The sequence below is a fragment of the Carcharhinus amblyrhynchos genome, chromosome 29, assembly GCF_965287045.1.
Source record: "Carcharhinus amblyrhynchos chromosome 29, sCarAmb.v2.hapA, whole genome shotgun sequence".
In the NCBI taxonomy this organism is placed as follows: domain Eukaryota; kingdom Metazoa; phylum Chordata; class Chondrichthyes; order Carcharhiniformes; family Carcharhinidae; genus Carcharhinus; species Carcharhinus amblyrhynchos.
The window spans coordinates 25,629,855-25,652,989 of NC_137352.1; positions in this window are offsets into that span (position 1 = coordinate 25,629,855).

Consider the following 23,135-nt stretch of genomic DNA (forward strand, 5'->3'; position numbering starts at 1 on the left):
GTCTCCTTTCCACCATTATGTACTTGACAACTTTGTGCAAATCTCTCGTCCAATGCGTCTCTTCCCTTTTATTAACACTGTCACCTGACATCATTAATTGTTTTCTGAAGCTAAGGTGAAGTTGGAACTGGGGAATATAATTAGGTGGAGAAACATGTGCTGATATTAAATTATTTTTTAGAAATTAAAACTGATGTAAGACAGGATGGTAGTGGGGAATTGATATCAAGGCAATGCGTAGTTTGGCCGTATGTTAGGACTTGGTGGTGGGAAAGGTATGGCAATTAGTAATTATTAGGGTAGGCAATGGCATAATGGTGTTGTCAATGGACTCGTAATCTAAAGGCTCACTCAGGGTAATGCTCTGGGGACCTGGGTTCAAATCCCACCATGGCAGATGGTGAAATTTGAATTCAATATTTTAAAAAATCGAGAATGAGAGGTCTCATGATGATGATGGTGAAACCATTGTCGATTGTTGGAAAAACCCACCTGGTTCACTGATGTATTGCAGGGAAGGAAATCTGCTGCCCTTACCTGGTCTGGCCTACCTGTGACTCCAGACCCACAGCAATGTGGTTGACTCTTTACTGCTCTCTCAAGGGCAATTAGGGGTGGACAATAAATGCAGGCCCAGCTAGCAATGCCCACACCCCACGACTGAAAAAGAGTTTCTTCCCTACTCTCCATTACATCTATCTGTATGGTCATTTTGGTCATATCATTCCACACTATTTGTTGAGAAAAAATGCTGTATTGGAAAATTACTACAAATTATGAATGAATATATACAGCCTGAGTGAAACTCAACTTTCATTGAATCGAGCACTTGTCTTTGTTTGTCTATTAACGTAAACCAAATTAGCCATGTTCAGTCGGTTCAGGGTATAAGCTTGCACTGACACTGTAAGCATATGTTCTCTCATTTTTTGAACGCAGTCCTCTATTTTAGGCACTGCTCACTATTTGTAACAAATGGTTCAGTTCGGAGGTTCTATTTGGAGAATGAAGGAGAGAGTAATGACATCCGAACAATAGATTACCAGCTGTGAGTTATCACTACTGTGCTTAAAATGGACTTCCTGCAAGAGGAACGGAGTTAAAATGGCTGACAGGAAATTTTCCAAAGAACAGCAAGGACTGGAATTTGCAGCAAGGCATTTAACACCAGCAATTTTATGTCTAAAGACTGTGCACTCAAGCTAGCTGAATTGCAAGTTGTTGGAATTCACATGCTTTCCTCATCCTGCTGTAACAGAATCGGATTTGTCCTGTTTTCTCTCTACTTTCTTTCAACGCTTCTCGCAGTAGGGCCTGAGGCCTTGACTTGCTTTTTCTCCCCTTCAAACATGTTCTGGCCTAGCATTTAAACAACAACCTCAGGCGCAATGTTCAGTAAGCAGAATTGCAAAGAATAGAATGGAAACAAAGAGGAAAAAGAAACCTGAAAGTAAACAGGAGCGAGGTTAAAATTTGCAAAGAGGACAGACCAATTAATATTCCCAGTTCTGAAGAAAGAATTTTTCTGTCAGAAACGTCAGTCTGACTTTCTTTTCTTTGCAGATGCTGACTCAATCTTTATTTCCAGCCTTTTCTTCACAGTTAAGCTAATGGAGCATAAGACCAGTCACGGGAGTGTGAAGGAATTATCGTTGTATCTTAAAACAGCTGCTGATTTCATACCGTAATGTGTTTTTAACTGATCACTGATCTGCGCCACCATAAAAGGTGCGCAATAGTGCACAAAGCATCATTTTCTCAAATTAGAAAACAAAACAAGGATATTTCAACGTCTGGAGGAGGAGGGGACTGTGAGAATAAAGAAACAGATGTCTAAAAAGAACTGCAAAGCAGACAGAGTGAGAAAGGAAAATGAATGGGGAATGAATTGTCCAAAACCTCGGCAAGGGCACTCCATTAGACAGAATGCTACCCGCTCAAGTATTGGCATGAGAATTGCTCTATTAATAGACAACAGATATTTCATATATCATTATCTCTCTTACAACATTAACACCTGCAGGAACTTGACTCAATTATTTGACCTGCTCCAGGTAGTAAAAGATCTGTCAATCCTGGTGTTCTGGGGCTGTCTGATTAAATCTGTCTGTTCTGCTCGATGAAGTCAGTCGCTGAGGCAGACAGAATTTACACACAGAGCAACGAACCCACCACAGTCCATCAGCACTGCAGGCAAATGAGATTTCACTAAAAGTGAAATATACTAACACGGCAGACAGATTTACTGGGGCTATTGTGAGAATAATGCGGCAGCAAAAGTGCCGAGGCCCTTCGAGCCACAGGATGAGAAGTGGGGCCACCGAGGAGAAAGTTGTGCGTTCTGTTGAAACAGCGGCGATTTGCTGAGTAATTGCTCTCTGCACGTCTGGTCTGAGCACAATGGAGAGATGCCAGCGTCGGACTGGGGAAAGCACGGTAAGAAGTCCGGTGTTGTGAGACTTCTTACTGAGCACAATGGTCAGGCCATTGTTGGCGACAGGCAGATTCCCTGCACCATCTTCATGGCTGCAAAAACTTATTCTGCTCCAGGATGTGTTGGATTTAAATTAGAGATACGTGCATGTTATCAAGGCTTTTTTTTTGGCCAACCAGGAGCAATTAAACATCTTACAATAAGTATCGTGTCTCGATACATACGGGCAACGTGGTAGCATAGTGGTTAGCACTGCTGCCTCACAGCGCCAGGAACCCGGGTTCAATTCCGGCTTTGGGTGACTGTCTGTACGGAGTTTACACATTCTCCCCATGTCTGTGTGGGTTTCCTTCAGTTTCCTCCCAAAGATGTGCAGGCTAGGTGGATTGGTCGTGCTAAATTGCCCCTTAATGTCCAAAACGGGTGAGTGGGCCTGGGTAAGATGCTTTTTTGGAGAGTCAGTGCAGACTTGATGGGCCGAATGGCCATCTTCTGCATTGTGAGGATTCTTGGATCCTGCTTTGTTTCTGCTAACAGCAGATGTCAAAGCGCTTCGAGGACTGGGATTGATTTTAAGAACATAAGAAATAGGAGCAGGAGTAGGCCATCTAGTCCTTCGAGCCTGCTCCGCCATTCAATAAGATCATGGCTGATCTGTCGTGTCTCAGTTCCACACTCCCGCCCTCTCCCCATAACCCTTAATCCCCTCTCTTATCAAAAACCCATCAACCCGCGTCTTAAAAATATTTAGCGAGGCAGCCTCCACCACTTCAACGGGCAGAGAATTCCAGAGATTCACCACCCTTTGAGTGAAGAAGTTCCTCCTTCTCCTTTTGAACCAGTGACCATGACGCTAGGGTTGCAACTGTGATTAAATGAATTCCTGGAGGTTTTACCATGTGAAATTCCACCACGTTCCAGCTATCCGTTGGCCAACACATGCATCCTTGTGACACACTGCCTTCCTTCACAAATTGGAAAGCAAAAGGACTCATTGCCAATCTCGATGGCAATGGAAGCATGCCCCTTGAAGAGGCAAGCTCTTGGAGGGTCATGTGACCCGTTCAGCCAATTGGGCTCGCCCTGGAGCTGAGCACGTGCTTTTCTTACAGTTTGGAGTCTGGAGGCGTGGAGCGTGATAGTCTTTATCCTACTGAGTCAAAACGGTTACTCATCTTCATAAACCATTCGTTAATCTACTTGCTGGCTGTCTAAATGTTCAAAGAAAATTAGAAATAAAAAACAAGTCTTGACAATGTCCCAGTGATCTTTTTCCAGGATTTCACACAATCCTGGACATTGATTTTTCAACTCCTTGAGGCTCGGGGTCAAGGGTTGGCCACACTCTCGAATGCAGAATCTTAAATATTCTCACTCGCAGAGGAAGCGGTATCAAAAACTGACTTAGAAATGGTCCTCAGCTCACTATCAGCATGATACACTGCATCTGCAAATCATTACCATTCCTTATGCTTCAACACTTTGCCAGCTGCGGTTACTAATGTGATAGATTCTGGCTGAGATTTTTCACCCCACGCCTGTTGCGGTGAGTTCTCCATTGGCAGAGGCAGCTTGCTGTTGGACAGAGATTGGATCTTCCAATCCTGTCAAAGTCAATGACCATTTTCATTGCGCGCCAGTTGCACTGCCAAAGAACCGTCCACCAGGGTTCATTTTTGGGGAGGAACCGAAGATCCCATTGGCTTTTGTGGGGTGGTGGGGAAAGGGAGAGGAGGGAGGAGAGGGCAGGGAGAAGGCAGAGGAGGGAGAAGGGAAGGGAAGGGAGGAGGGGGGGAAGGGAAAGGAAGGGAAGGGAGGAGGGGGGGGAAGGGAAGGGAAGGGAGGAGGGGGGGGAAGGGAAGGGAGGAAGGGGGGAAGGGAAGGAAAGGGGGGAAGGGAAGGGAAGGGGGGGAAGGGAAGGGAAGGGGGGGAAGAGAAGGGAAGGGAGGGAAGAGAAGGGGAAGGGAGGGAGGAGGGGGGGAAGGGAAGGGAAGGGGGGGTGGAGGGAAGGGAAGGGAGGAGGGGGGAAGCGAAGGGAGAGGAGGGGGAACAGGCAGGGGGAATGGGAAGGGAGTGAGACGAGGGAGGAGAGGGAAGAGAGGAAGGGCGAGGGAAGAACGGGAGGGGTGGAGAGAGTCGGGAGGGGTGGAGAGAGTCGGGAGGGGTGGAGAGAGTCGGGAGGGGTGGAGAGAGTCGGGAGGGGTGGAGAGAGTCGGGGGGAGGAGGAGAGAGTCGGGGGGAGGAGGAGAGAGTCGGGAGGGGTGGAGAGAGTCGGGAGGGGAGGAGAGAGTCGGGAGGGGAGGAGAGAGTCGGGAGGGGAGGAGAGAGTCGGGAGGGGAGGAGAGAGTCGGGAGGGGAGGAGAGAGTCGGGAGGGGAGGAGAGAGTCGGGAGGGGAGGAGAGAGTCGGGAGGGGAGGAGAGAGTCGGGAGGGGAGGAGAGAGTCGGGAGGGGAGGAGAGAGTCGGGAGGGGAGGAGAGAGTCGGGAGGGGAGGAGAGAGTCGGGAGGGGAGGAGAGAGTCGGGAGGGGAGGAGAGAGTCGGGAGGGGAGGAGAGAGTCGGGAGGGGAGGAGAGAGTCGGGAGGGGAGGAGAGAGTCGGGAGGGGAGGAGAGAGTCGGGTGGGGAGGAGAGAGTCGGGTGGGGAGAAGGGGAGGGTGGAGGGTGTAAGGGGGAGGGAGGGGGGAGGGGAAGGGGGGAGGGGAGGGGAGGGGGGAGGGGGAGGGAGGAGGGAAGAGGGGAGCGGGAGGGAGGAGGGAAGAGGGGAGCGGGAGGGAGGAGGTGAGAGGAAGGGGGAGGGAGGAGGGGAGAGGAAGGGGGAGGGAGGAGGGGAGGGGAGGGGAAGAGGGAGAGGGGAGGGTGGAGGGACGGCAGTGGGTGGAGGGGCAGGGGAGGGTGAGGGAGAGGGTGGAGGGGGAGGCTGGGAGAGAGGGGATGCAGGGAGGGGGGAGGGAGGAGGGAAGAGGAGGGGAAAGGAGTGGAGAGGGAGGGGGGAGGGGGAAGATGGGGTGGGGGTGGGACGAGTGGGAGGGAGGAGTGGGAGGGAGGAGTGGGAGGGAGGAGTGAAGTGGAGAGGAGGGGGAAGCGAAGGGAGGTGGGGTGGGGTGGGGGGCTAGAAAATCCCACCCTCTGCCATTTACAGCTGAGAACCAGGCGCTCGGTCCAACTGGTCTTCACCACACAAATGATTTCTTCTCGACTTGCCTTAGTTCCTTTCTAACCCCTTCTCCCTGCGACATTCCTTTCAATGTTTTTCCAGTGAGAATATCTGCAGTGTGGAGGTGAGTCAGTCACTCAGAACAAAAGCAAAATGCTGCAAAGGGCTGGAAATCTGAAACAGAAATAGCAAACTCTGGAAATACTCAGCAGACCTGAAACCGAGTTACTGACCAGAATTTGACCACCCCGCCTGCCGCGAGGATTGGAGCGGGCAAAGGGCAGAGGAACTTCTTCACTCAAAGGGTGGTGAATCTCTGGAATTCTCTGCCCGTTGAAGTGGTGGAGGCTGCCTCGCTCAATATTTTTAAGACGCAGGTTGATGGGTTTTTGATAAGAGAGGGGATTAAGGGTTATGGGGAGAGGGCGGGAAAGTGGAACTGAGCCGCGACAGATCAGCCATGATCTTATTGAATGGCGGGGCAGGCTCGAGGGGCTAGATGGCCTACTCCTGCTCCTATTTCTTATGTTCTTAGGGCAGACCGCGGAAGGATCCATTGAGGTCGGGGTGGGATTTTCCGGTTTTGGGATGAGCGAGGTTGTAAAATCCCGCCCATTGCGTCAGGTCAAAGGGCTGTCATTGGTTCATTTTCTTCTTTCATTCCAGTTATTTAGGACTTTTGGAAATAGTATTTCCAACTTTCCCATGTCAAATTATGCCATACTTTATACTGCTATATGCAGTCATAGGCTAACTTTCAAGCTAGTTCTTTATTGCATTGTGAACGTTTATGCTGGGGCTATTTGAAGATTTTGTGAAATTGGACTTTCAAGTTGCATTGATCGTTGATGATTTAATAAATTTCGATCTGGAGTAGTAAGCAGAGGTACAGTGTATCTCTGCCATTTATCAAAGTCCGGATCTTTGCAATCAATTGAGAAAGGTACATGCAGAAGCTAAACCATTCCTCGCACGTGAGAAACTGTTGCTGACTTTTCTTTAATTTGACAGCCTGCCTCTCGGCCATTGAACGCTCTGGAGACGATTAATTGCTTAGCACCAGCTTTCTGCCCCAAGCTGGGCAGGAATTACTGACGCCAAGAGTGCCGGGTCCCAGCAGTGCCACTGGCAGTGGTAGCTTAACCTGAGGGCCAGGAAAAGGCCCTGGGGTGGAGGGGCAAAGAGTGCGCAGGCCATGGTAGAGAAGGGACACTCGGAGAGGGGCTGTTCCCAGGGGTGGCCTTCAGATCGGAAAAGGGGACCCATGGGGAAGACATCCCACCCTTTTACTGCCCAAAGCCCAAACAGGCTAAGTCTGTCAACCTGTGCCTCCCACCAGCTAAATATTGGAGCAGGGAATGTCAGCAATGGCCGTTGGGGGCACAGGTAGAATGGTGGAGGCTGGTGCTGGCTCAGACTCAGACTGTGGGAGCGGGGCGGTGGTGGGGGGTGGTGGGGGGGAGGTGGTGGCGGGGAGGGTTGGTGGAGTGGTGCCCATGAAGTTGGGAAGCTGCCAATGATTGGGACAGGGGAGATGCGAGATGGTGCCAGTGATCGGAGGCGGGGGGGCATGGGGTGCGGAGAAGATACCAATGATCAAAGGGGCTGGGGGTTAAAGAGGCCAATGATCAGTGAGGTGAGGGGTAAAGAAGTGCCAACTCTGACCTGAGGTGGGGCCCCTGAGACCTCTGTGGTGGGCTTTGGGCGGCCGTGATGGGTCGCAGTGGGGTGACTGCTCAGGTTCCGATCGGGGCACTGTTTAAAGATGGCGTCCTAAAATCTAAGCAGTAGGGTTTGCCGGTGTGTTGAGGCCCCAGCCCCTGTATGATGGTGTGAAGCACGCCCCCTTGATTATTTTTTTGGCAAAGTGTTGTAAGATCTGGAGAGAGAACCGACCAGTTATCCAGTCAGAAACAACACTGCCAATTTTTGGTAGATTTTCACCCAGGGTGTTCATTGTTGGCTGGAAGGGTCAAGTGGCCCAGGTCCTTTGTTCTTGCATTCCACTGACTCAATGTCTAACATTTGTGCAATTTCCTTGGAAAATTTCCATCTTCTTCCCATAAACTATCGTTCAACCTGTTAAATATCCTCATGCAAATCATTGCTCAAGCTGTGTCACGCTTACAAAATATAATGGATGGCTTATTCTTCCGTCAAGCACGTGAAAATAGATCAACTCGCCACTCAGCTCATTCCTCTTTATAAGGCCTTGTTGAGCACAAAATATCACGATATTCACCACATATTGTAGTGACTACTTTTCAAAAAGTAATTTGCTGCATCAATGGATAAATGGTTAAAGCAGGAAAAGATCCAGAAAGTCAGGCATTGGGATATTCTGAGGGATGAGGTAAGGTGCTACATCAAGGTGAGTTCTTTATTTAAATCTGCTTTAGGTTTGGCCTCCTTTTATTGACTGCATGGCACGCTACTGGCCTTGACAATATGTGAATGCTGAAATAATATTTAGGCCTGAATTTTTGCCCCAGGGTCAGAAGCTTTGAGTCGGGGCCATTCCCAGTTCCACAAAACTGACCCGGGGAAGAAGTGCCCGGATGGTCGGATTTCTATTCTGCGGTGGAGGGGTGGAAGTCTGGCCTGCCATTCCTGCAAACAGTTTGGAGGGAGCAGAGGGGCAGTGAGGTATGGAGGAAGGCTGGGCCATAAGGCCAGTTTCAGCACCTCATCACTTTGTCCCAACTGTGTGAAAACAGATCATATAGCCCTCCAGCTTCTCACATCCCCTTATCCAACTCTCCCAAATACTCCCCATGCCCCATCCATGCCATCATATACCCCTTAAGCCCCATGGGTTCACATTAGCTCGAGGTCACCCTCTGACCCACTACCCAGCACCATGGCTTTTTATAGATTCTAAGCTAAGCTATGCCCCTCTGCCTACCATCTATAGCACCTGATACCCTCCATACTAACCTATGTCACTCTGTTCACCTCTATAGCTTTTTAAGTGGTTAACAGATGGGGTGTCCTAATGTATTACATGAATGATTGTCATTCATGTGTTGAGAGAGGGGTTGAAATTGTACCTAGGGGCCACATGCCTCCTTTTAGAAGTAGTCTCAATAAATAAGTGTTAAATAGATACCAGAAAACGTCCACAGTCTTTCTAGGAATCAAGTCTCACACCCAGAATTCTAAATAGAAGGACCCAATCTCAGAACATGACAGCGGTTTAGAACAACTCCCAAGGCCCTTTACAGCACTTATTACAACTTTGAGGCAGCAGGGCTAACCACTGTGCTACCATGTAGCAAGAGCTCCTAATCCTGTCCAATGCTTTGCAATAAAAGCCAACATGCCATTTCCCCACTAATTGCTTTCTGTACCTCCATGTTAATTTTCCATGTACCTTGTACAAGTGCATTCAAGTCTCTCTGACTATCAAGATTTGCTAGCTTCATGCCTTTTTAAAAAAATGCTGATTTTTTTTATTCTGACTATCAAAGCGAACTTACAAACTTACACTTGCCTATACTATATTCCATCTAGCATCTCATTGCCAATTCATTTAACCTGTCGAGATTGCTTTGCATCTTTACTGTGTACATTCCCACCTGGCTTTAAGTTGTCTGAAAAGGAGATACATTACCCTTGGTCTCTGTATCTAAGTCATTAATATAGCTGAAACCCCAGCGCTGATCCTTACTGTCCTCCACCAGTCATGTCCTGCCAACTTAATAATGCCTATTTTATCCCTGTGCTTTGCTTCCTATCTGTTAACCATATCCCTATCCATACATTTTGTATTCATTTGTGGGACATGTGTGTTACTGACTGGCTAGCATTTGTTGCCCATCCCTATTTGCCTTCGAGGGCAGCTGAGAATCAACCATATTGCTCTGGCTCTGGAGTCACAGGTCGGCAAGACCAGTTAAGGATGGCAGATTCCCTTCCCTAAAGGACATGAGTGAACCAGATGGCTTTTTCTAACAATCGGCAATGGTTTCATGGTCATCAGTAGATTCCTAATTCCAGACTGATTTTTCTCTGTTGAATTCAAATTCCACCATATGCCATGGCAGGATTTGAATCCTGGTTCCCAGAACATTAACTGAATTTCTCATTTAATAGTCTAGTGATAATACCTCTAGGCCTTCAACTACCTGAGCTAATTATGCCCAATTCAATGAATCCTTACTGTAATTTAAGCTTGTCCCTTTTAGAAATCCAAATATATTGCATCGAATAGTTCTCCTTTATCTACCCAACAAGTGATAGCCTTAAAAAACTTCAACAAATTTTTCAAACATAGTTTTCTTTTTGTAAAACCATGCTGACTTTAGCTACTTATGTTGTGATTTTCTAAATGTAGTGTTCAGAGTTCCTTACTGGTGGATACCAGCATTTACTGGATGACCAATGTCAGGCTATCTAGCCTTCAGTTTCCTGTTTTCTCTCTCTCTTTATCTTTTCTCAAGTAGTCATGTTATATTTGTTAACTTCTAATTGATTGGGACGGTTCTGGAATTTAGGGGATTTTGGAAAATTCTAACTCATGCAGCAACTTTCTATGCAGTTATATGTTCGAGAAACTAAATGTTTATGATATCAGGCTCTGGGAATGATTGAATTTTAGTCACTTAAATGTTTTGGATACTTTCTCTCCAGTAATATTAATTACCTTAAGTTCCTCACTTTCATTAACCTTCTGGTTACCCTTTATTTCTGGTATGCTTTTTGTGATCTTCCACATAAAATATTTGTTCAATTTTTCTAGCATTTCCTCAGCCGTCATTATAATTGCTTTGGCTTTGCCTTGAAGAAGCAACATTTACTTTAGTTACTCACCTTTTGAAATATTGTAACAGCTCTTACAATCAATTTTTTTAAAATCTAGTAAAAGCAAATACAGAGGAGTATCAGACCACCTATTCCTTAAATTTCATCTGCCCTGTCTAAATCAGAGAAGGTTCCAGGACTTGGTCAGTTTCTCAAAGTTTCAGAGAAAAATCAAGACACATAATTAAAATTATAATAAGGTTGTGTGGGCGATTCATTTATAAACTGATGCTAAGAATGTGGGATAATAACTGATTTTAAGTAGAAATGTGTTACTTGTAGAGTTAGTGGACCTTTTGTTTATTTACATTCTCCTGTGATTTTAAACAAGGTAAACAGAGACATGTGGTTAATGGGAAGAGTTAAGCTTGCAGGAATGAACAGTTTCATTTTCATTTTGTTTAAACCAAGAGCAGGAGCTGCCTGGGCTTCTAGAAGAAAGAAGTGTTTCTTTGTCTCCCTCATTCTCTCTCCAGAGGCTTACTGAAAGCTCCAAGATTGTTAACCTAAGTCACAAGAAGTCTGCCTGTATTTTGCCAACTAATTTTAAAGAGGGGGGTTAAGTCCATAAGAGAAATAATGCTTGATTGCCTAATCGTGATGAGTTCGCAGTTAAGAATTCTATCTTGTCATGTTTAAGTATTTCTGAATTACTAAAATTTAAGGTAATTGATTTGGTACAGTTAAGATATGTTGTGAAATAAAGTTTGTTGTGGTGTAAGTTCCCTAGTTTTGTCAGTAGCATCACGCCTGGAGTGAAACATCTTATCCTCGTATTAATGCCAAAATAGGAAATTGTTAGTGGTCTTTCGTCTGGCTTCATAATGTATCTTTGCATTTCTGATCTGGTATCCTAATAATTGTTTATATATGTATTTATAACATTATGTAATTTGTAAGAATAGGTTAGTGTATTGAATTTGAATAATTGCTATTTATGTTTTGTGGATTTTTACATAATATGTTGTTCGTTATTTACTTGCATGTCACCTATTATCCTGAAACAAGGTGTGATGCTGTGATTCTCTGCTGTTCTTTTGAGATACAGGAACAGTCCTGTGGAGTTACAGGTTAAACACAACAGCTGAAGTAACTAACAGATAGCTAATAACGTACCAGGTAAATTACCAAACCTTAATACAAATATCCATTCTAATGAAGATATCAACATAGAAACATTACACACATAACAAGTGGTAACAGATATGAAAGCGATAAAAAAAAGTGTGAAGAGTGCAATGAATAGATCAAACTTCAAAATACAGGATGTGACTACAACACATAGAATAGATGTATGTCATGGGTTTTTACATAATTGTCAACTGTTCACAGTCAGAGTGAATTTATTGCTAACCTGGCTAATTTAGCATGAGGATGCTTCCTGAAGGCGTTTGAATTCACATCAAAAGTCTTCTGTAATATCACACCTGAAACTTTATACATACTTTTGGGACTCCGCCATAGTCAATATACTCTGAGATCGTTAATATCTTTTCCCAAAGGTAGGGGAGTCTAAAACTAGAGGGCATAGGTTTAAGGTGAGAAGGAGAGATACAAAAGGGTCCACAGAAGCAATTTTTTCACACAGAGGGCGGTGAGTGTCTGGAACAAGCTGCCAGAAGTCGTCGTCGATAGAGGCAGGTACAATTTTGTTTTTTTAAAAAGCGTTTAGACAATTACATGGGTAAGATGGGTATAGAGGGAAAATAATAATTGAGATAGCTTAGGGGTTTTAAAAAAAGGGGCAGCATGGACAAGTTGGACTGAATGGCCTGTTGCCATGCTGTAAACCTCTATGATTCTATGACTGTGTCAAATGAAATTAATGTAATGAATGGAATTCAGAAAGATACAAACAGTAGGTTGAATAATACAGAGGGTGATGGGGTGGGTGAAAGAAGGCACAACCCCTCCTCTCACACCGATGTAGGTAGGAGCCGATATTCTCCACACTGCCCTGCCTCACAGCCATAATGTGCTGTGTGGAGAACCAACGAGGACCGAGTGGGACTTCTGCTCCCCGGTGGGAGGAAGATCTCACTCTCTGGTGCTGTCAGCCAACTAGATTGGCCAGCAGCTCCATCAGACCTGACAGTACAAGCAAAGTGAGAATGGCGGAGACTGCAGAGGGAGAAGAATATCCATGGATCCCTGTAGCAGGTAAGTCCAGGGCTTTGGATGGGGAGGGATTGGGAAGGTTAGGGAGAGGGACCAGGGATTGTGGTTGGGGAGAAGGGGCAGGGAAATATTTAAGGGAGGGAGTGGGTAGGAATAAAAGGCGGGTTCGATCTAAGGGAGGTCACCCCATAACCAGCAGAGGGCAGCCCCTGGACAGAAAAACATCTTCCTTCCCACCCATTAAACAACTGAAGACAAAAGACTGAACTTCCTGCTCCCACCTGCTCCACGTGCCAAATCCTTTATGCTTTGTGTTATATTTATCTGCTCCTTAATTACGCTTTTAAATATGGCGGCCAAGCTGATGATTTTGGGACCACCCAGCTTCAACATTATGGGGATGGGCTCAGGGGTGGGCAAGAAGGTGACGTGAATGCTCACTCTTTTGTATGAGCCAACACCCCTGCCCCACACCCCAGACTTCGCGGCATGGTTTGCGGCAGCGGAGACAGAAGTGGAATCTTCCAGTCCTGCCAAGGTCAACGCATTTCCCATTCTTGCAACCTCTGTTCCTGTGGGGAGAGGGGCAGCATCATCAGAGAGACCAGAAGATCCTACTGGTGGGAAAGGCCGGAAAATTTCAGCCTATGTCTTCAAATGCTGGGAAGTGATACTATGAATGGCAGATTGCATCATGTGGGCCATGATTTTTGATCATGAGTGCAAAATAGTGATAACAGGTAGAAAACAACTATAACATTGCACAACCAAGCAAGTATTTAATGAACTGCTAGGTCTGTACAATGTTATGTTGATTAACCCTGCGAAGAATAACTAAACAGTTGTTTAGTTAACTTGGAATTGAATGCTGCAAAACATCTTGATAGCCTGATGATCAGTTAAACATTCTACTTCCTGTACTGTTTGGATCATTGAGTTTCCACGACTAGAATATAACTTGAATGCTAAATAATCCAACTTACCTCAATAAGGAGAGTGGCATCTTCATTATTTCTTTGGGATTTAATTTTTCTCTGTTGCCCATTGACCTCAGGGGATTAACTGAGTTGGGCAGATTTGATAAGGTGGGTTATGGATGTGCTGCTGAGATCATAGTTTAATTTCCTTTACTCCCCCACCACACAATCCTAGCTTTGTATTTCTACCTTGGAAGAATTTCATCCCTGTACTGAAATAACTTCTAAGAGGCCAATGTCTCTTCACCAGGTTCCTCTTATTTCCATTCCACTCCTCAAGCATTTCAGGTACAAAGTCAGAATTAGGGGTGACAATGGACTTGACACTTCCATATTTATATATAGGTAAGGTTTGCTGAGTAGGCTGGCAATTATGACCTCAATCCGGGACCTCATACTCTAAATGGCCAACTCCATGGACCTCACTGAGGTCATTACATGCACCTTAATTCATTTTTCTCCAACTCTAAAACTCAACAACTCCTTCAAGATCAAGCCCCAGTTATGTTACTAGCACCCAATAAAGATAGCAGATAGTGCTCAATTCTGCTCACTGCACTTTGACTATGATTTGCATGAATCACTCATTCTCATTTTCCAGAAAGTCCACTTGGAATTCAGTGCATTGTGTCTTCCTGTTTGGAAGTCAGCAGAAAACTCGCGTTGTTTTCTCCTGAGAAAACTACTGTCCTGATTGGACTGAGAATCCCTACAGAGCAGAATGAGGCCATTCAGCCCTTGGAGTCTGCACCAATTCTCTGACAGAGCATCTTACGCAGACCTCATGCCTCTAACCCTATGTATTTGCCCCACTAATCCCCCTAACGTCCACATCCTGGGACACTAAGGGGCAATTTAGCATGGCCAGTCCGCCCAACCTGCACGTCTTTGGACTGTGGGAGGAAACCAGAGCACCCGTAAGAAACCCCCACAGACACAGGAAGAATCTGCAAATGATGATCACCCAGGGTGTGAGGCAGCACTGCTAAGCACTGTGCCACCTTTTTGTTAGGGGATGCCGTAGACAATCACATGAATGGTAAGAAGTCTCATAATACTAGGTTAAAGTCCAACAGGTTTATTTGATAGCACAAGCTTTCGGAGCGCTCTCCTGATGAAGGGGCAATGCTCTGAAAACTCATGCTACCAAATAAACTTGTCAGACTTTAACCTGGTGTTGTGAGATTTCTTACTGCGCCTACCGCAGTCCAGTGCAGGCATCTCCACATCATTAACAAGAAGTCTCACAACACCAGGTTAAAGTCCAACAAATTTATTCAGTAGTAAACCCACAAGCTTTCGGAAACGCTATCCCTTTGTCAGGTGTGTGGAAAGTTTTTTTTTGCATTGATCAGGGCGCACTTTAAATTTTCTGCCCCCCCCGATCTCAGTGCATAAGATGAGTAAGATAGCAGCTTGTGGGTTTACCATCAAATAAATTTGTTGGACTTTAACTGGTGTCGTGAGACTTCTTACTGTGTTTACCACAGTCCAACGCCGGCATCTCCACATCATGGCAATCACATGAAGCATTTCTTTTCAATAAAAAACATTTCTCTGGCTCCTTCAGTCCGAAGCAAGATTGGGAAAATTACCTCATGCTTCGACAGTGATGATCGACTGATCATCTTGCTCATTATCAAAATTGGTGTATCGATTCGAGCAGCTCCACATTATCTTCTTTTGTTATACTGACATAAAATGATTCTATCCTAATATAGTGTCCTGTGGCAAAATCATTGATACAACTACCATTAATCTAACTGCTAAAATACTGTTAAAATTAATAAAGCACAAGGATCCTCACTTCTTTTCCGAGCCTATCAAGTTAACCTCAACACAGAGGTTGCGTTCGCCATTCAACACCTTGCACCTTGGCTCAGCTTCCTTGCCAACGAATGGGACAGCTGTGAGAGATAGTATTGTGTTCAACCTCCTATTGCTATATATAGCCAATAATATCAGTCACTCAAGTACATTCTCCTATAAAATCAATAACATAAAAAAAATGAAGCAAATGTGTTCGAGAAGAAGTGTTTACATATCACAACATAAGGTGTGAATAAAACCAGAACTGTCATTAGCAATTATGGGATTATATTTTTCAGTGGAAGGGTGTCATGTGATGTAAGCATGGGAGCAGTTGTGTTTCTGTGGCGACATATCCTTTAATCCATTTTTCATTCTAATGCACAACCCGGATAATGCTGGTCTCGATCCTTATTTCTATAATCTGTGCTGATTTTGATGAAGGGGGTCCGAGTTCAATCAAGAAATTCCTTCTTTTGATTACAGTAGTTAGAGACGGCTGGAGTGGGGTCAACATTTCGCAATGGCGGTTTTGTTGCTGAGCGGGGCCCCATGCTTCAGTGAAGCTATTGGCATTGAGATGATGATCACCACTACGAGCCAGGTTGTGGATGACGAGCTCGGCTCCCCGGCACAGATTCTTAGGGCCCATTTTGAGGCGAAGCGAGATATCTTTAACAGAATGGCTGAAGCGGAGAAAAGAACCCTGTCAATGGTAAGAGCAGTTTCCCCAGTGAAGGCTCACCTTTAGTTCTTGGAAATTCTGCTGCATGGTTTGTCATGTTGACTTGGGGAGATGGGACTGGAGCGGGAGTGAACATGGGCTCGGTCTCCTGAGCTGGGGCTGAATTCCTGGTTGAATTTAAGAACTGGCTGCCATACTTTCGCGTCTTGATTTTGGGATTCTCGAGTTTGATGAAGTGCATTTATCCAATCTTCGAGGCTTGGGGTCTGTCGAAGGCTCTGACAGTCGTCATGATGTGGAGATGCCAGTGTTGGACTGGGGTAAACACAGTAAGAACTCTGACAATACCAGGTTTAAGTCCAACCGATTTATTTGATAGTAAACACACAAGCTTTCGGGGTTTGCCCTTCACGTGACAAAGGGCAAACCCCAAAAGCTTGTGAGTTTACTATCAAATAAATTGGTTGGACTTAAGCCTGGTGTTGTCAGACTTCTTACTGTGAAGGCTCCGCCCACAGGTATTACATTATCTTGTCCCACGTGTTCATCGAGAAGTGTTGGGCAAGTTAGATCCTCACCATCTGCCACTTCTCTTTGTCAGGGCTTCGGGACAAGGACATGGTTTGAATTTTACGGTGATGGGGAGTATGATTGGTGCCTCTGATTTGAATCATGGAATCACTACAGTGCAGAAAGAGGCCATTCGGCCCTTCGAGTCTGTACCGACCACAATTCCCACCCAGGCCTTACCCCGCGAACTCACACATTTACCCTGCTAATCCCTGTAATGTATGCATCCTGGGATACTAAGGGGCAATTTAGCATGGCCAATGCACCTAACCCGTGCATTTGTTTGGAGAAGAGGGAGGTTTGAAGTGTTGCAATCCTGGAAAAGGTGTGTGAGTCCTTGGTTTACTAGCCCCTATACACGCGCTGCTCTGCTACAAAGAACAAAGGACAAAGAACAACACAGGAAACAGGCCCTTTGGCCCAACGAGCCCGCGCTGCCATTTCAACATTGTGAGTCCCCTCTCCACCCATGACTCTTGTCTATGCTTATGGCATTCCACATTGGAAACCAGATTGAAGGGAGACTAATTTAGGGACAATTTGTTTTACCAATCAGTCTAAGAGCACATCTTTGGGGATCCTGGACTGATGACAGTACTGCAATGTTCCCCCTTTCCTGGCTTATCCTTTCATTGCGTGGAGATCCTGCGCTGGTGAATTAGCATTTGTATATTACCACTTAAGGGATTCCATGCATTTTGTAGCCTTGTCTGTATCGCACCCTGGGGCTCACGATTTTATCCCATTATCCTGAGATCCCCACCTCTATTGTTTCTTTATCCATAGGAGAGAAGAAACTGACTGATTGATTGTGATGATGGATAACTGGAGCCATGTGTATGAGTATTCACTGGCATTTTCTTTCGGTTTGGGTGGAATGATTTCTCTGTTCCGTACCAAGAGTTTGGGGATTTGTCATGTTTCGTGGCAAATGTAAATGGAAAACTTTGAACAAAAATATTATTTTAAAAAAGTCAGTTGGAAACAATCATTTCTGCTCATTTTTACTAAATGGTGTTCGATGTCGATCTCGGAAATTTGAGCAGGAAAGTCTTAGCTGACACATGAGTGCAGTTCTGATGGAATGCTGCACTGTCAAAGGTGTCACCTTACAGATTAGATTTAAACTGCTTAATATCCCATGACACTATTTTGGAGTCATCCTGGTTGTTCTAGCCAATGCTTATCCCTCATTTAACATTACTAAAGCAGCTGATATAGCCAGAAACCAAGCTGGACCAACCCTATAAAGACCGTGTGGGGAATCTTACCAAATAGTGACAGAATGTTGGTTCCAGCGAGAAAAATGCAGATCATAGAACAAAAAAAAAAGTGGGTGAGTTTCACGTTGTCATGCAGGGGAGTGGGGCTAAACACACCTGCAAAGCCCGAGATGCACTGAGATTGGGGGCGCCATGTTTAAAATGTGCCCTGATCAATGCAAAAAAAAAATCCTCCCACCCCACTTCTCAGGTGTTCCTCCAACCCCCATCCCGTGATCAAAGCTGGCATTCACCCCCAGTGAACAGAACTGGCATTCATCCCCCAATCCACTGATCGGAGCCAGATTTCTTCCCCCCGCCCCCTGCAACAGTCATCATTTCTCTCCTCCCCTTCCCCCCAAACATCAGACCCCTTCCCCCTTCCAGCAGTCAGTGATGGCATTTCCGTCCCTTCCATCCAAACATTGGATCCCTTCCCCTCTTCCTCCAGCAGTCAGTGCCAGCACCTCCCCACCTGTTTGCTCAAATATCGGACCCCTTCCCCCCCCGCAACCCTCTACCCACACAACTATCGCTCAAGTTCCTGCCCTGTGGCTACAAGGGCAGGTAAGAGGGTGGGCAGTCTGTAGCGAGTAAGTGACGACCCTAATTCCCCAAGGCTTGTCCAGTATCTACAATGCACAAGTCAGGAGTGTGAAGAAATATTCCCCCCGCATCATTTGCAGCACTACAACATTCACTCCCTGCCATCATCAGTGGTAGCAGTGTGTACCATCTACAAAGATGCGTTGCAACAACTCACAAAGGTTTCTTCAGCAATATCTTCCACAACTGCAAACTCTACGACCAAGAAAGTCAAGAAAATGTATGGGAACACCACCACCCACAAACCACACAGCATCGTGATTTGGATATACATGACTATTCCTTCTCAGGGCTTTTTTAGACATGGCTGTTGGGGATATCTGTTCACAAATGTGCTCTTTCTTCAGCTATCATGTTGAGTAAAACTGGTGCATTTGATTCTTCTTCTCTGTCGCTAAGTGTATTGTTTTCAGCCATTTGTGTTTATTTACCTTAAGCAAGAAAACACAGGACGGGGGGCACATTTGCTGCATTCTTTAATTAGATTTCCTGTCTAACTGCCCCGAAGCATCGCTAAATTCGCTAATCTAGCGCTCTTTACCCAGGCAGTCTGCTTCTTCATGCAAATTCCCAGAAGGTGTAAAGCCAGCATAATGCATAATAATAATATCACAAGTTAAGGTCAGGGAAATGGCATGCACAACGTGTAGTATTTGCATTAAATTGTTTGTTAAACAATAAACCTCGGAAACACCTCTGGCAATCCCGAACCCACTCCCATTTTAACCAAATAAAAATCTCAGCCCATCCTCTTTGTTTTCAGCACCAGTTCAGCTTTCAGCAGTCTCTTGACTGTCACCAATCAGGCATTATAGCAATAAATGAAATGGGCTTCTAGAGATGCATCTGTAATTCCTGGGAAAAACGTATACATTATATCATTTTTCTAACGTAACTGAATCAAGCTTGAATCATGACTCATGTACTGCTGCTCTGCATTCTTTTCAATCTAAAAAGACCTGATTTTCATGAAGAAACATAAAAATAGGAGTCCTGAAAAATAAAAAAAACTGAATATCTTAAACCCTCAAATTTTAGGATTATAGAATTAATTAAGTTACATTCTGTTTGTGATGTGTGCTTTAAAAGTTTTTTAAAGTTTATTTATTAGTTACAAGTGGGCTGACATTAACACACTAATGAAGTTGCAGTGAAAATCTTCTAGTCGCCACATTCTGGCACCTGTTTGGGTACATTGAGAGAGAATTTAGCATGGCCAATTCAACTAACTGCACAACTTTTGGACTGTGGGAGGAAAACTGGCACTTCCGGAGGAAACCCACGCAGACATGGGGAGAACGTGCAAACTCCGCACAGTGACCCAAACTGGGAATCAATCCCAGGTCCCTGACGCTGTGAAGCAGCAATGCTAACCATTGTGCCATGCAGCCTATGTGTTGAGTGTCAATGTACTTTCCTGAGAAAGCACATTTTCTAATACTATTAGAAATAGCCTCCTTCCCATGAGTGCTGCTTAACTCAGCCTTCAGGGTCACTGGAGAACTTGCACTGCAGCAGGTTTTAAAGTGCTATTCCAGGACCTAACACTCTCCTGCTCTGTGGTGTCAACAGATGGTCTTCCAGAAGTGTAACAAGCCTATCTACATATGCAAAACCAGTCATTTGCCTCCAGTACAAAGAATAAAAAATGATATAACACAGGAACAGGCCCTTCAGTCCACCAAGCCCGAGCTGATACGTGTTTTTTTATCCCTCTACTCACCTCCTGTTCACGTGTCCATCAAGATACACCTTGAATGTTGCTGACTTGCCTGCTTCCCCTACCTCCACTGGCAGTATGTTACAGACACCCACCAGTCTCTGTGAGAAAAACTTACCCTGCACATCTCCCCTAAATTTGCCGCTTCTCATCTTAAACCCGTGCCCTCTTGTTGTTGACTCTTCCACTCTGGGAAATGGCCCTTGGCTATTCACCCTATCTACGCCTCACACAATTTTGTAGACTTCTATCAAGTCGCCTTTCAGTCGGTTGAGATCACTCGTCTAGCCTCGTTTAGTGCCACATCTTCTCTCTAAACATTACACAAGACCTGTGAAAAAGGAGGAAGTCCAGCGCAGAGGACATAGAGATTTGCGGCACTGTTTGAGAGCCTGTGGCTCCTGACAGCTCTGTTTGCTCTTTACTCAACAGCGAATCCCAGTCACCAGCTCATCCCACTTTGCTTCAAATCCAGTTTTCCCGTTAAAGGTGGTATGATTTTCCCCGTGACAAAGTATTCCATGACCCAGTGTGGAAAGAAAATTCTTGCCTCCTTCCTCACTTGTGTCAAGTTGAAGTGATACTCTGGTTTTGATTAGACAGAGAAAATTGGAGCCAGGTGAGAACCAGCAAGATAGTGGAGAGGCAGCAGCTGGAATGCAAATTCAATAATTCATAAAGTTAGTCTCAGTCATGGTAACCATGGGAACATTGGATTATTGTAAAATCAATGGGGATGACTAAGTTCCTTTAGAGAAGGAAATTTGCAATCCTTGCCTGGTGATTCCAGACCTGAAAAATGTGGCTGACTCTAAAAGGCTGAGCAAACCACTCAATTGTATCAAAAAATGGGTGTACCTACACCAGATGGACTGATGTGCTTCAGGAACGCAGCAACAAATGCCATCCCTGTCAGTGATGCTCATATCTCAGGGAAATAATAATGAAAAACGCATGGGAGAATGATGCTGGAATAAATTACGTCAAAGGCTGAAAACAAGTCAAGAAGGATGACGAGGTATGGGTTATCTTTGTCACAATCACATAGGAAGCCAAATCTACACTTATTAAAGTAAAATGTATTTCTTAGCGTTACAAGTAAGCTTACATTCACACTGCAATGAAGTTACTGTGAAAATGCTCAATCGTCACACTCCAGCACCTGTTCGGCTGCACTGAGGGAGAATTTAGCATGGCCAATTCACCTAACCTGCACATCTTTTGGACTCTGGGAGGAAACCAGAGCATCTGGAAAGAACTCACGCAGATACAAGGAGAACGTGCAAGCTTCACACAGACAGTGACCCAAACTGGGAAATGAACCCGGGTCTCCGGCAGTGTGAGGCAGTAGCGCTAACCGCTATGCCACATATCTTCCATTGCCTCAGAAAAGCAGCCAGCTTAATCAAAGACCCCATGCACTCCAGACATACTTTCTCCCACCTTCTTCCATTGAGGAAAAAGATACAAAAGTCTGACGTCACATTCCAACCAATTCAAGAACAGCTTCTTGCCTGCTGCCTTCAGACTTTTGAATGAACTGATTATATTTTCAGCTGATCTTTCTCCTCACCCTATCTGTAACTGCAACACTATATTCTGCAGCCTATCCTTTCCTTCTCCCTTAGGTACTCTATGAGTAGTGTGTTTTGTCTGCATAGCGAGCAAGAAACAATACTTTTTACTGTAGCCCAGTACATAACAATGATAAATCAAATCAATTCAAATTTGCATCCTGGGCATGGAACTTTAACAGTGGTCTTTCGATACACACATAAACATTTCTCATTGCTCTTTATTTCTGTTTTCCAAGCTGCCATTTATATAGCACAATATACCACTCGTTTCTTTATTTATCGTCACTCATATCTTCGGTGATCATGTGTGTTTTCACCTTGAGATTTCTCTGTTACCTTTTATTATCTTTCCATTTAGTGAATACTCCCATTTTGCTTTTCCAACAAGAATTTATCATCTTACATTAAATTGCACGTGCTTACCCATTCTGTTAACCTTTGCCTTCCTCATGTCCTGCTTACTGATGGCCAGTAAGCAGAGTAGAAATAACATTACTATTGTTATGTCTCTCATCTCAGGGGATGGCAGTGGCATAATGATATTGTCACTGGACTAGTGTTCCAGGCGCCCAAGTTCAAATATCACCATTGCAGGTGGCGGAATTTAAATTCAATAAAACTCAGGACTGAAAGTTTATGAACCATGAAACGATTGTCATAAAAATCCATTTAGTTCACTAATGCCCTTTAAGGAAGCGAATCTGCCATCCATACCGTGTCTGGCTTACATGTAACTCCAGGTCCACAGCAATATGGTTGATTCATAAATTCCCTCTGAAATGGCCTCATAAGCCACTCAGTTGTATCAAATCACTACAAAATCTACCAAAATGAATAAAACTGGGTGGACCACCTGGCACAGACCCGGCACGACATCGGCAATGGAAATAACGACAGCAAACCCAGCCTCGGAAAGTCACTCTCACCACCATCTGAGGGCTGAGGGAGCTGCCTCACAAGCAACAGTCTGACATGGCTTACAGACAATGCACCAGACACAACCATCACCACTAGCAGGACAAACCCAACAGCGGTAGCAGCACAGTGATGCACAATCAAAATGAAACTGCCCTGGGAGTCCTCAACATTGACTCCAGGCCCTACAAAGTCTCAATGTATCAGATCAAACATGGGCAAGGAACCTCCTGCTGATTATCACATACTGTTCCCTGCCTCAGCTAATGAATCAGTGCTTCTCCACGTAAAACACTACTAGGAGGAACCACTGAGGATAGCAACAGTGCAGAATGTATTTTGGGTGGGGGAAAGCAACAGCCTACTGGTATTATTGCTAGACAATTAATCCTGAAACTCAGCTAATGTTCTGGGGACCTGAGTTCAAATCCTATCACGGCACATAGTGGAATTTGAACTCAACAAAAATAAAATCTGGAATTAAGAATCTATTCATGACCATGAAA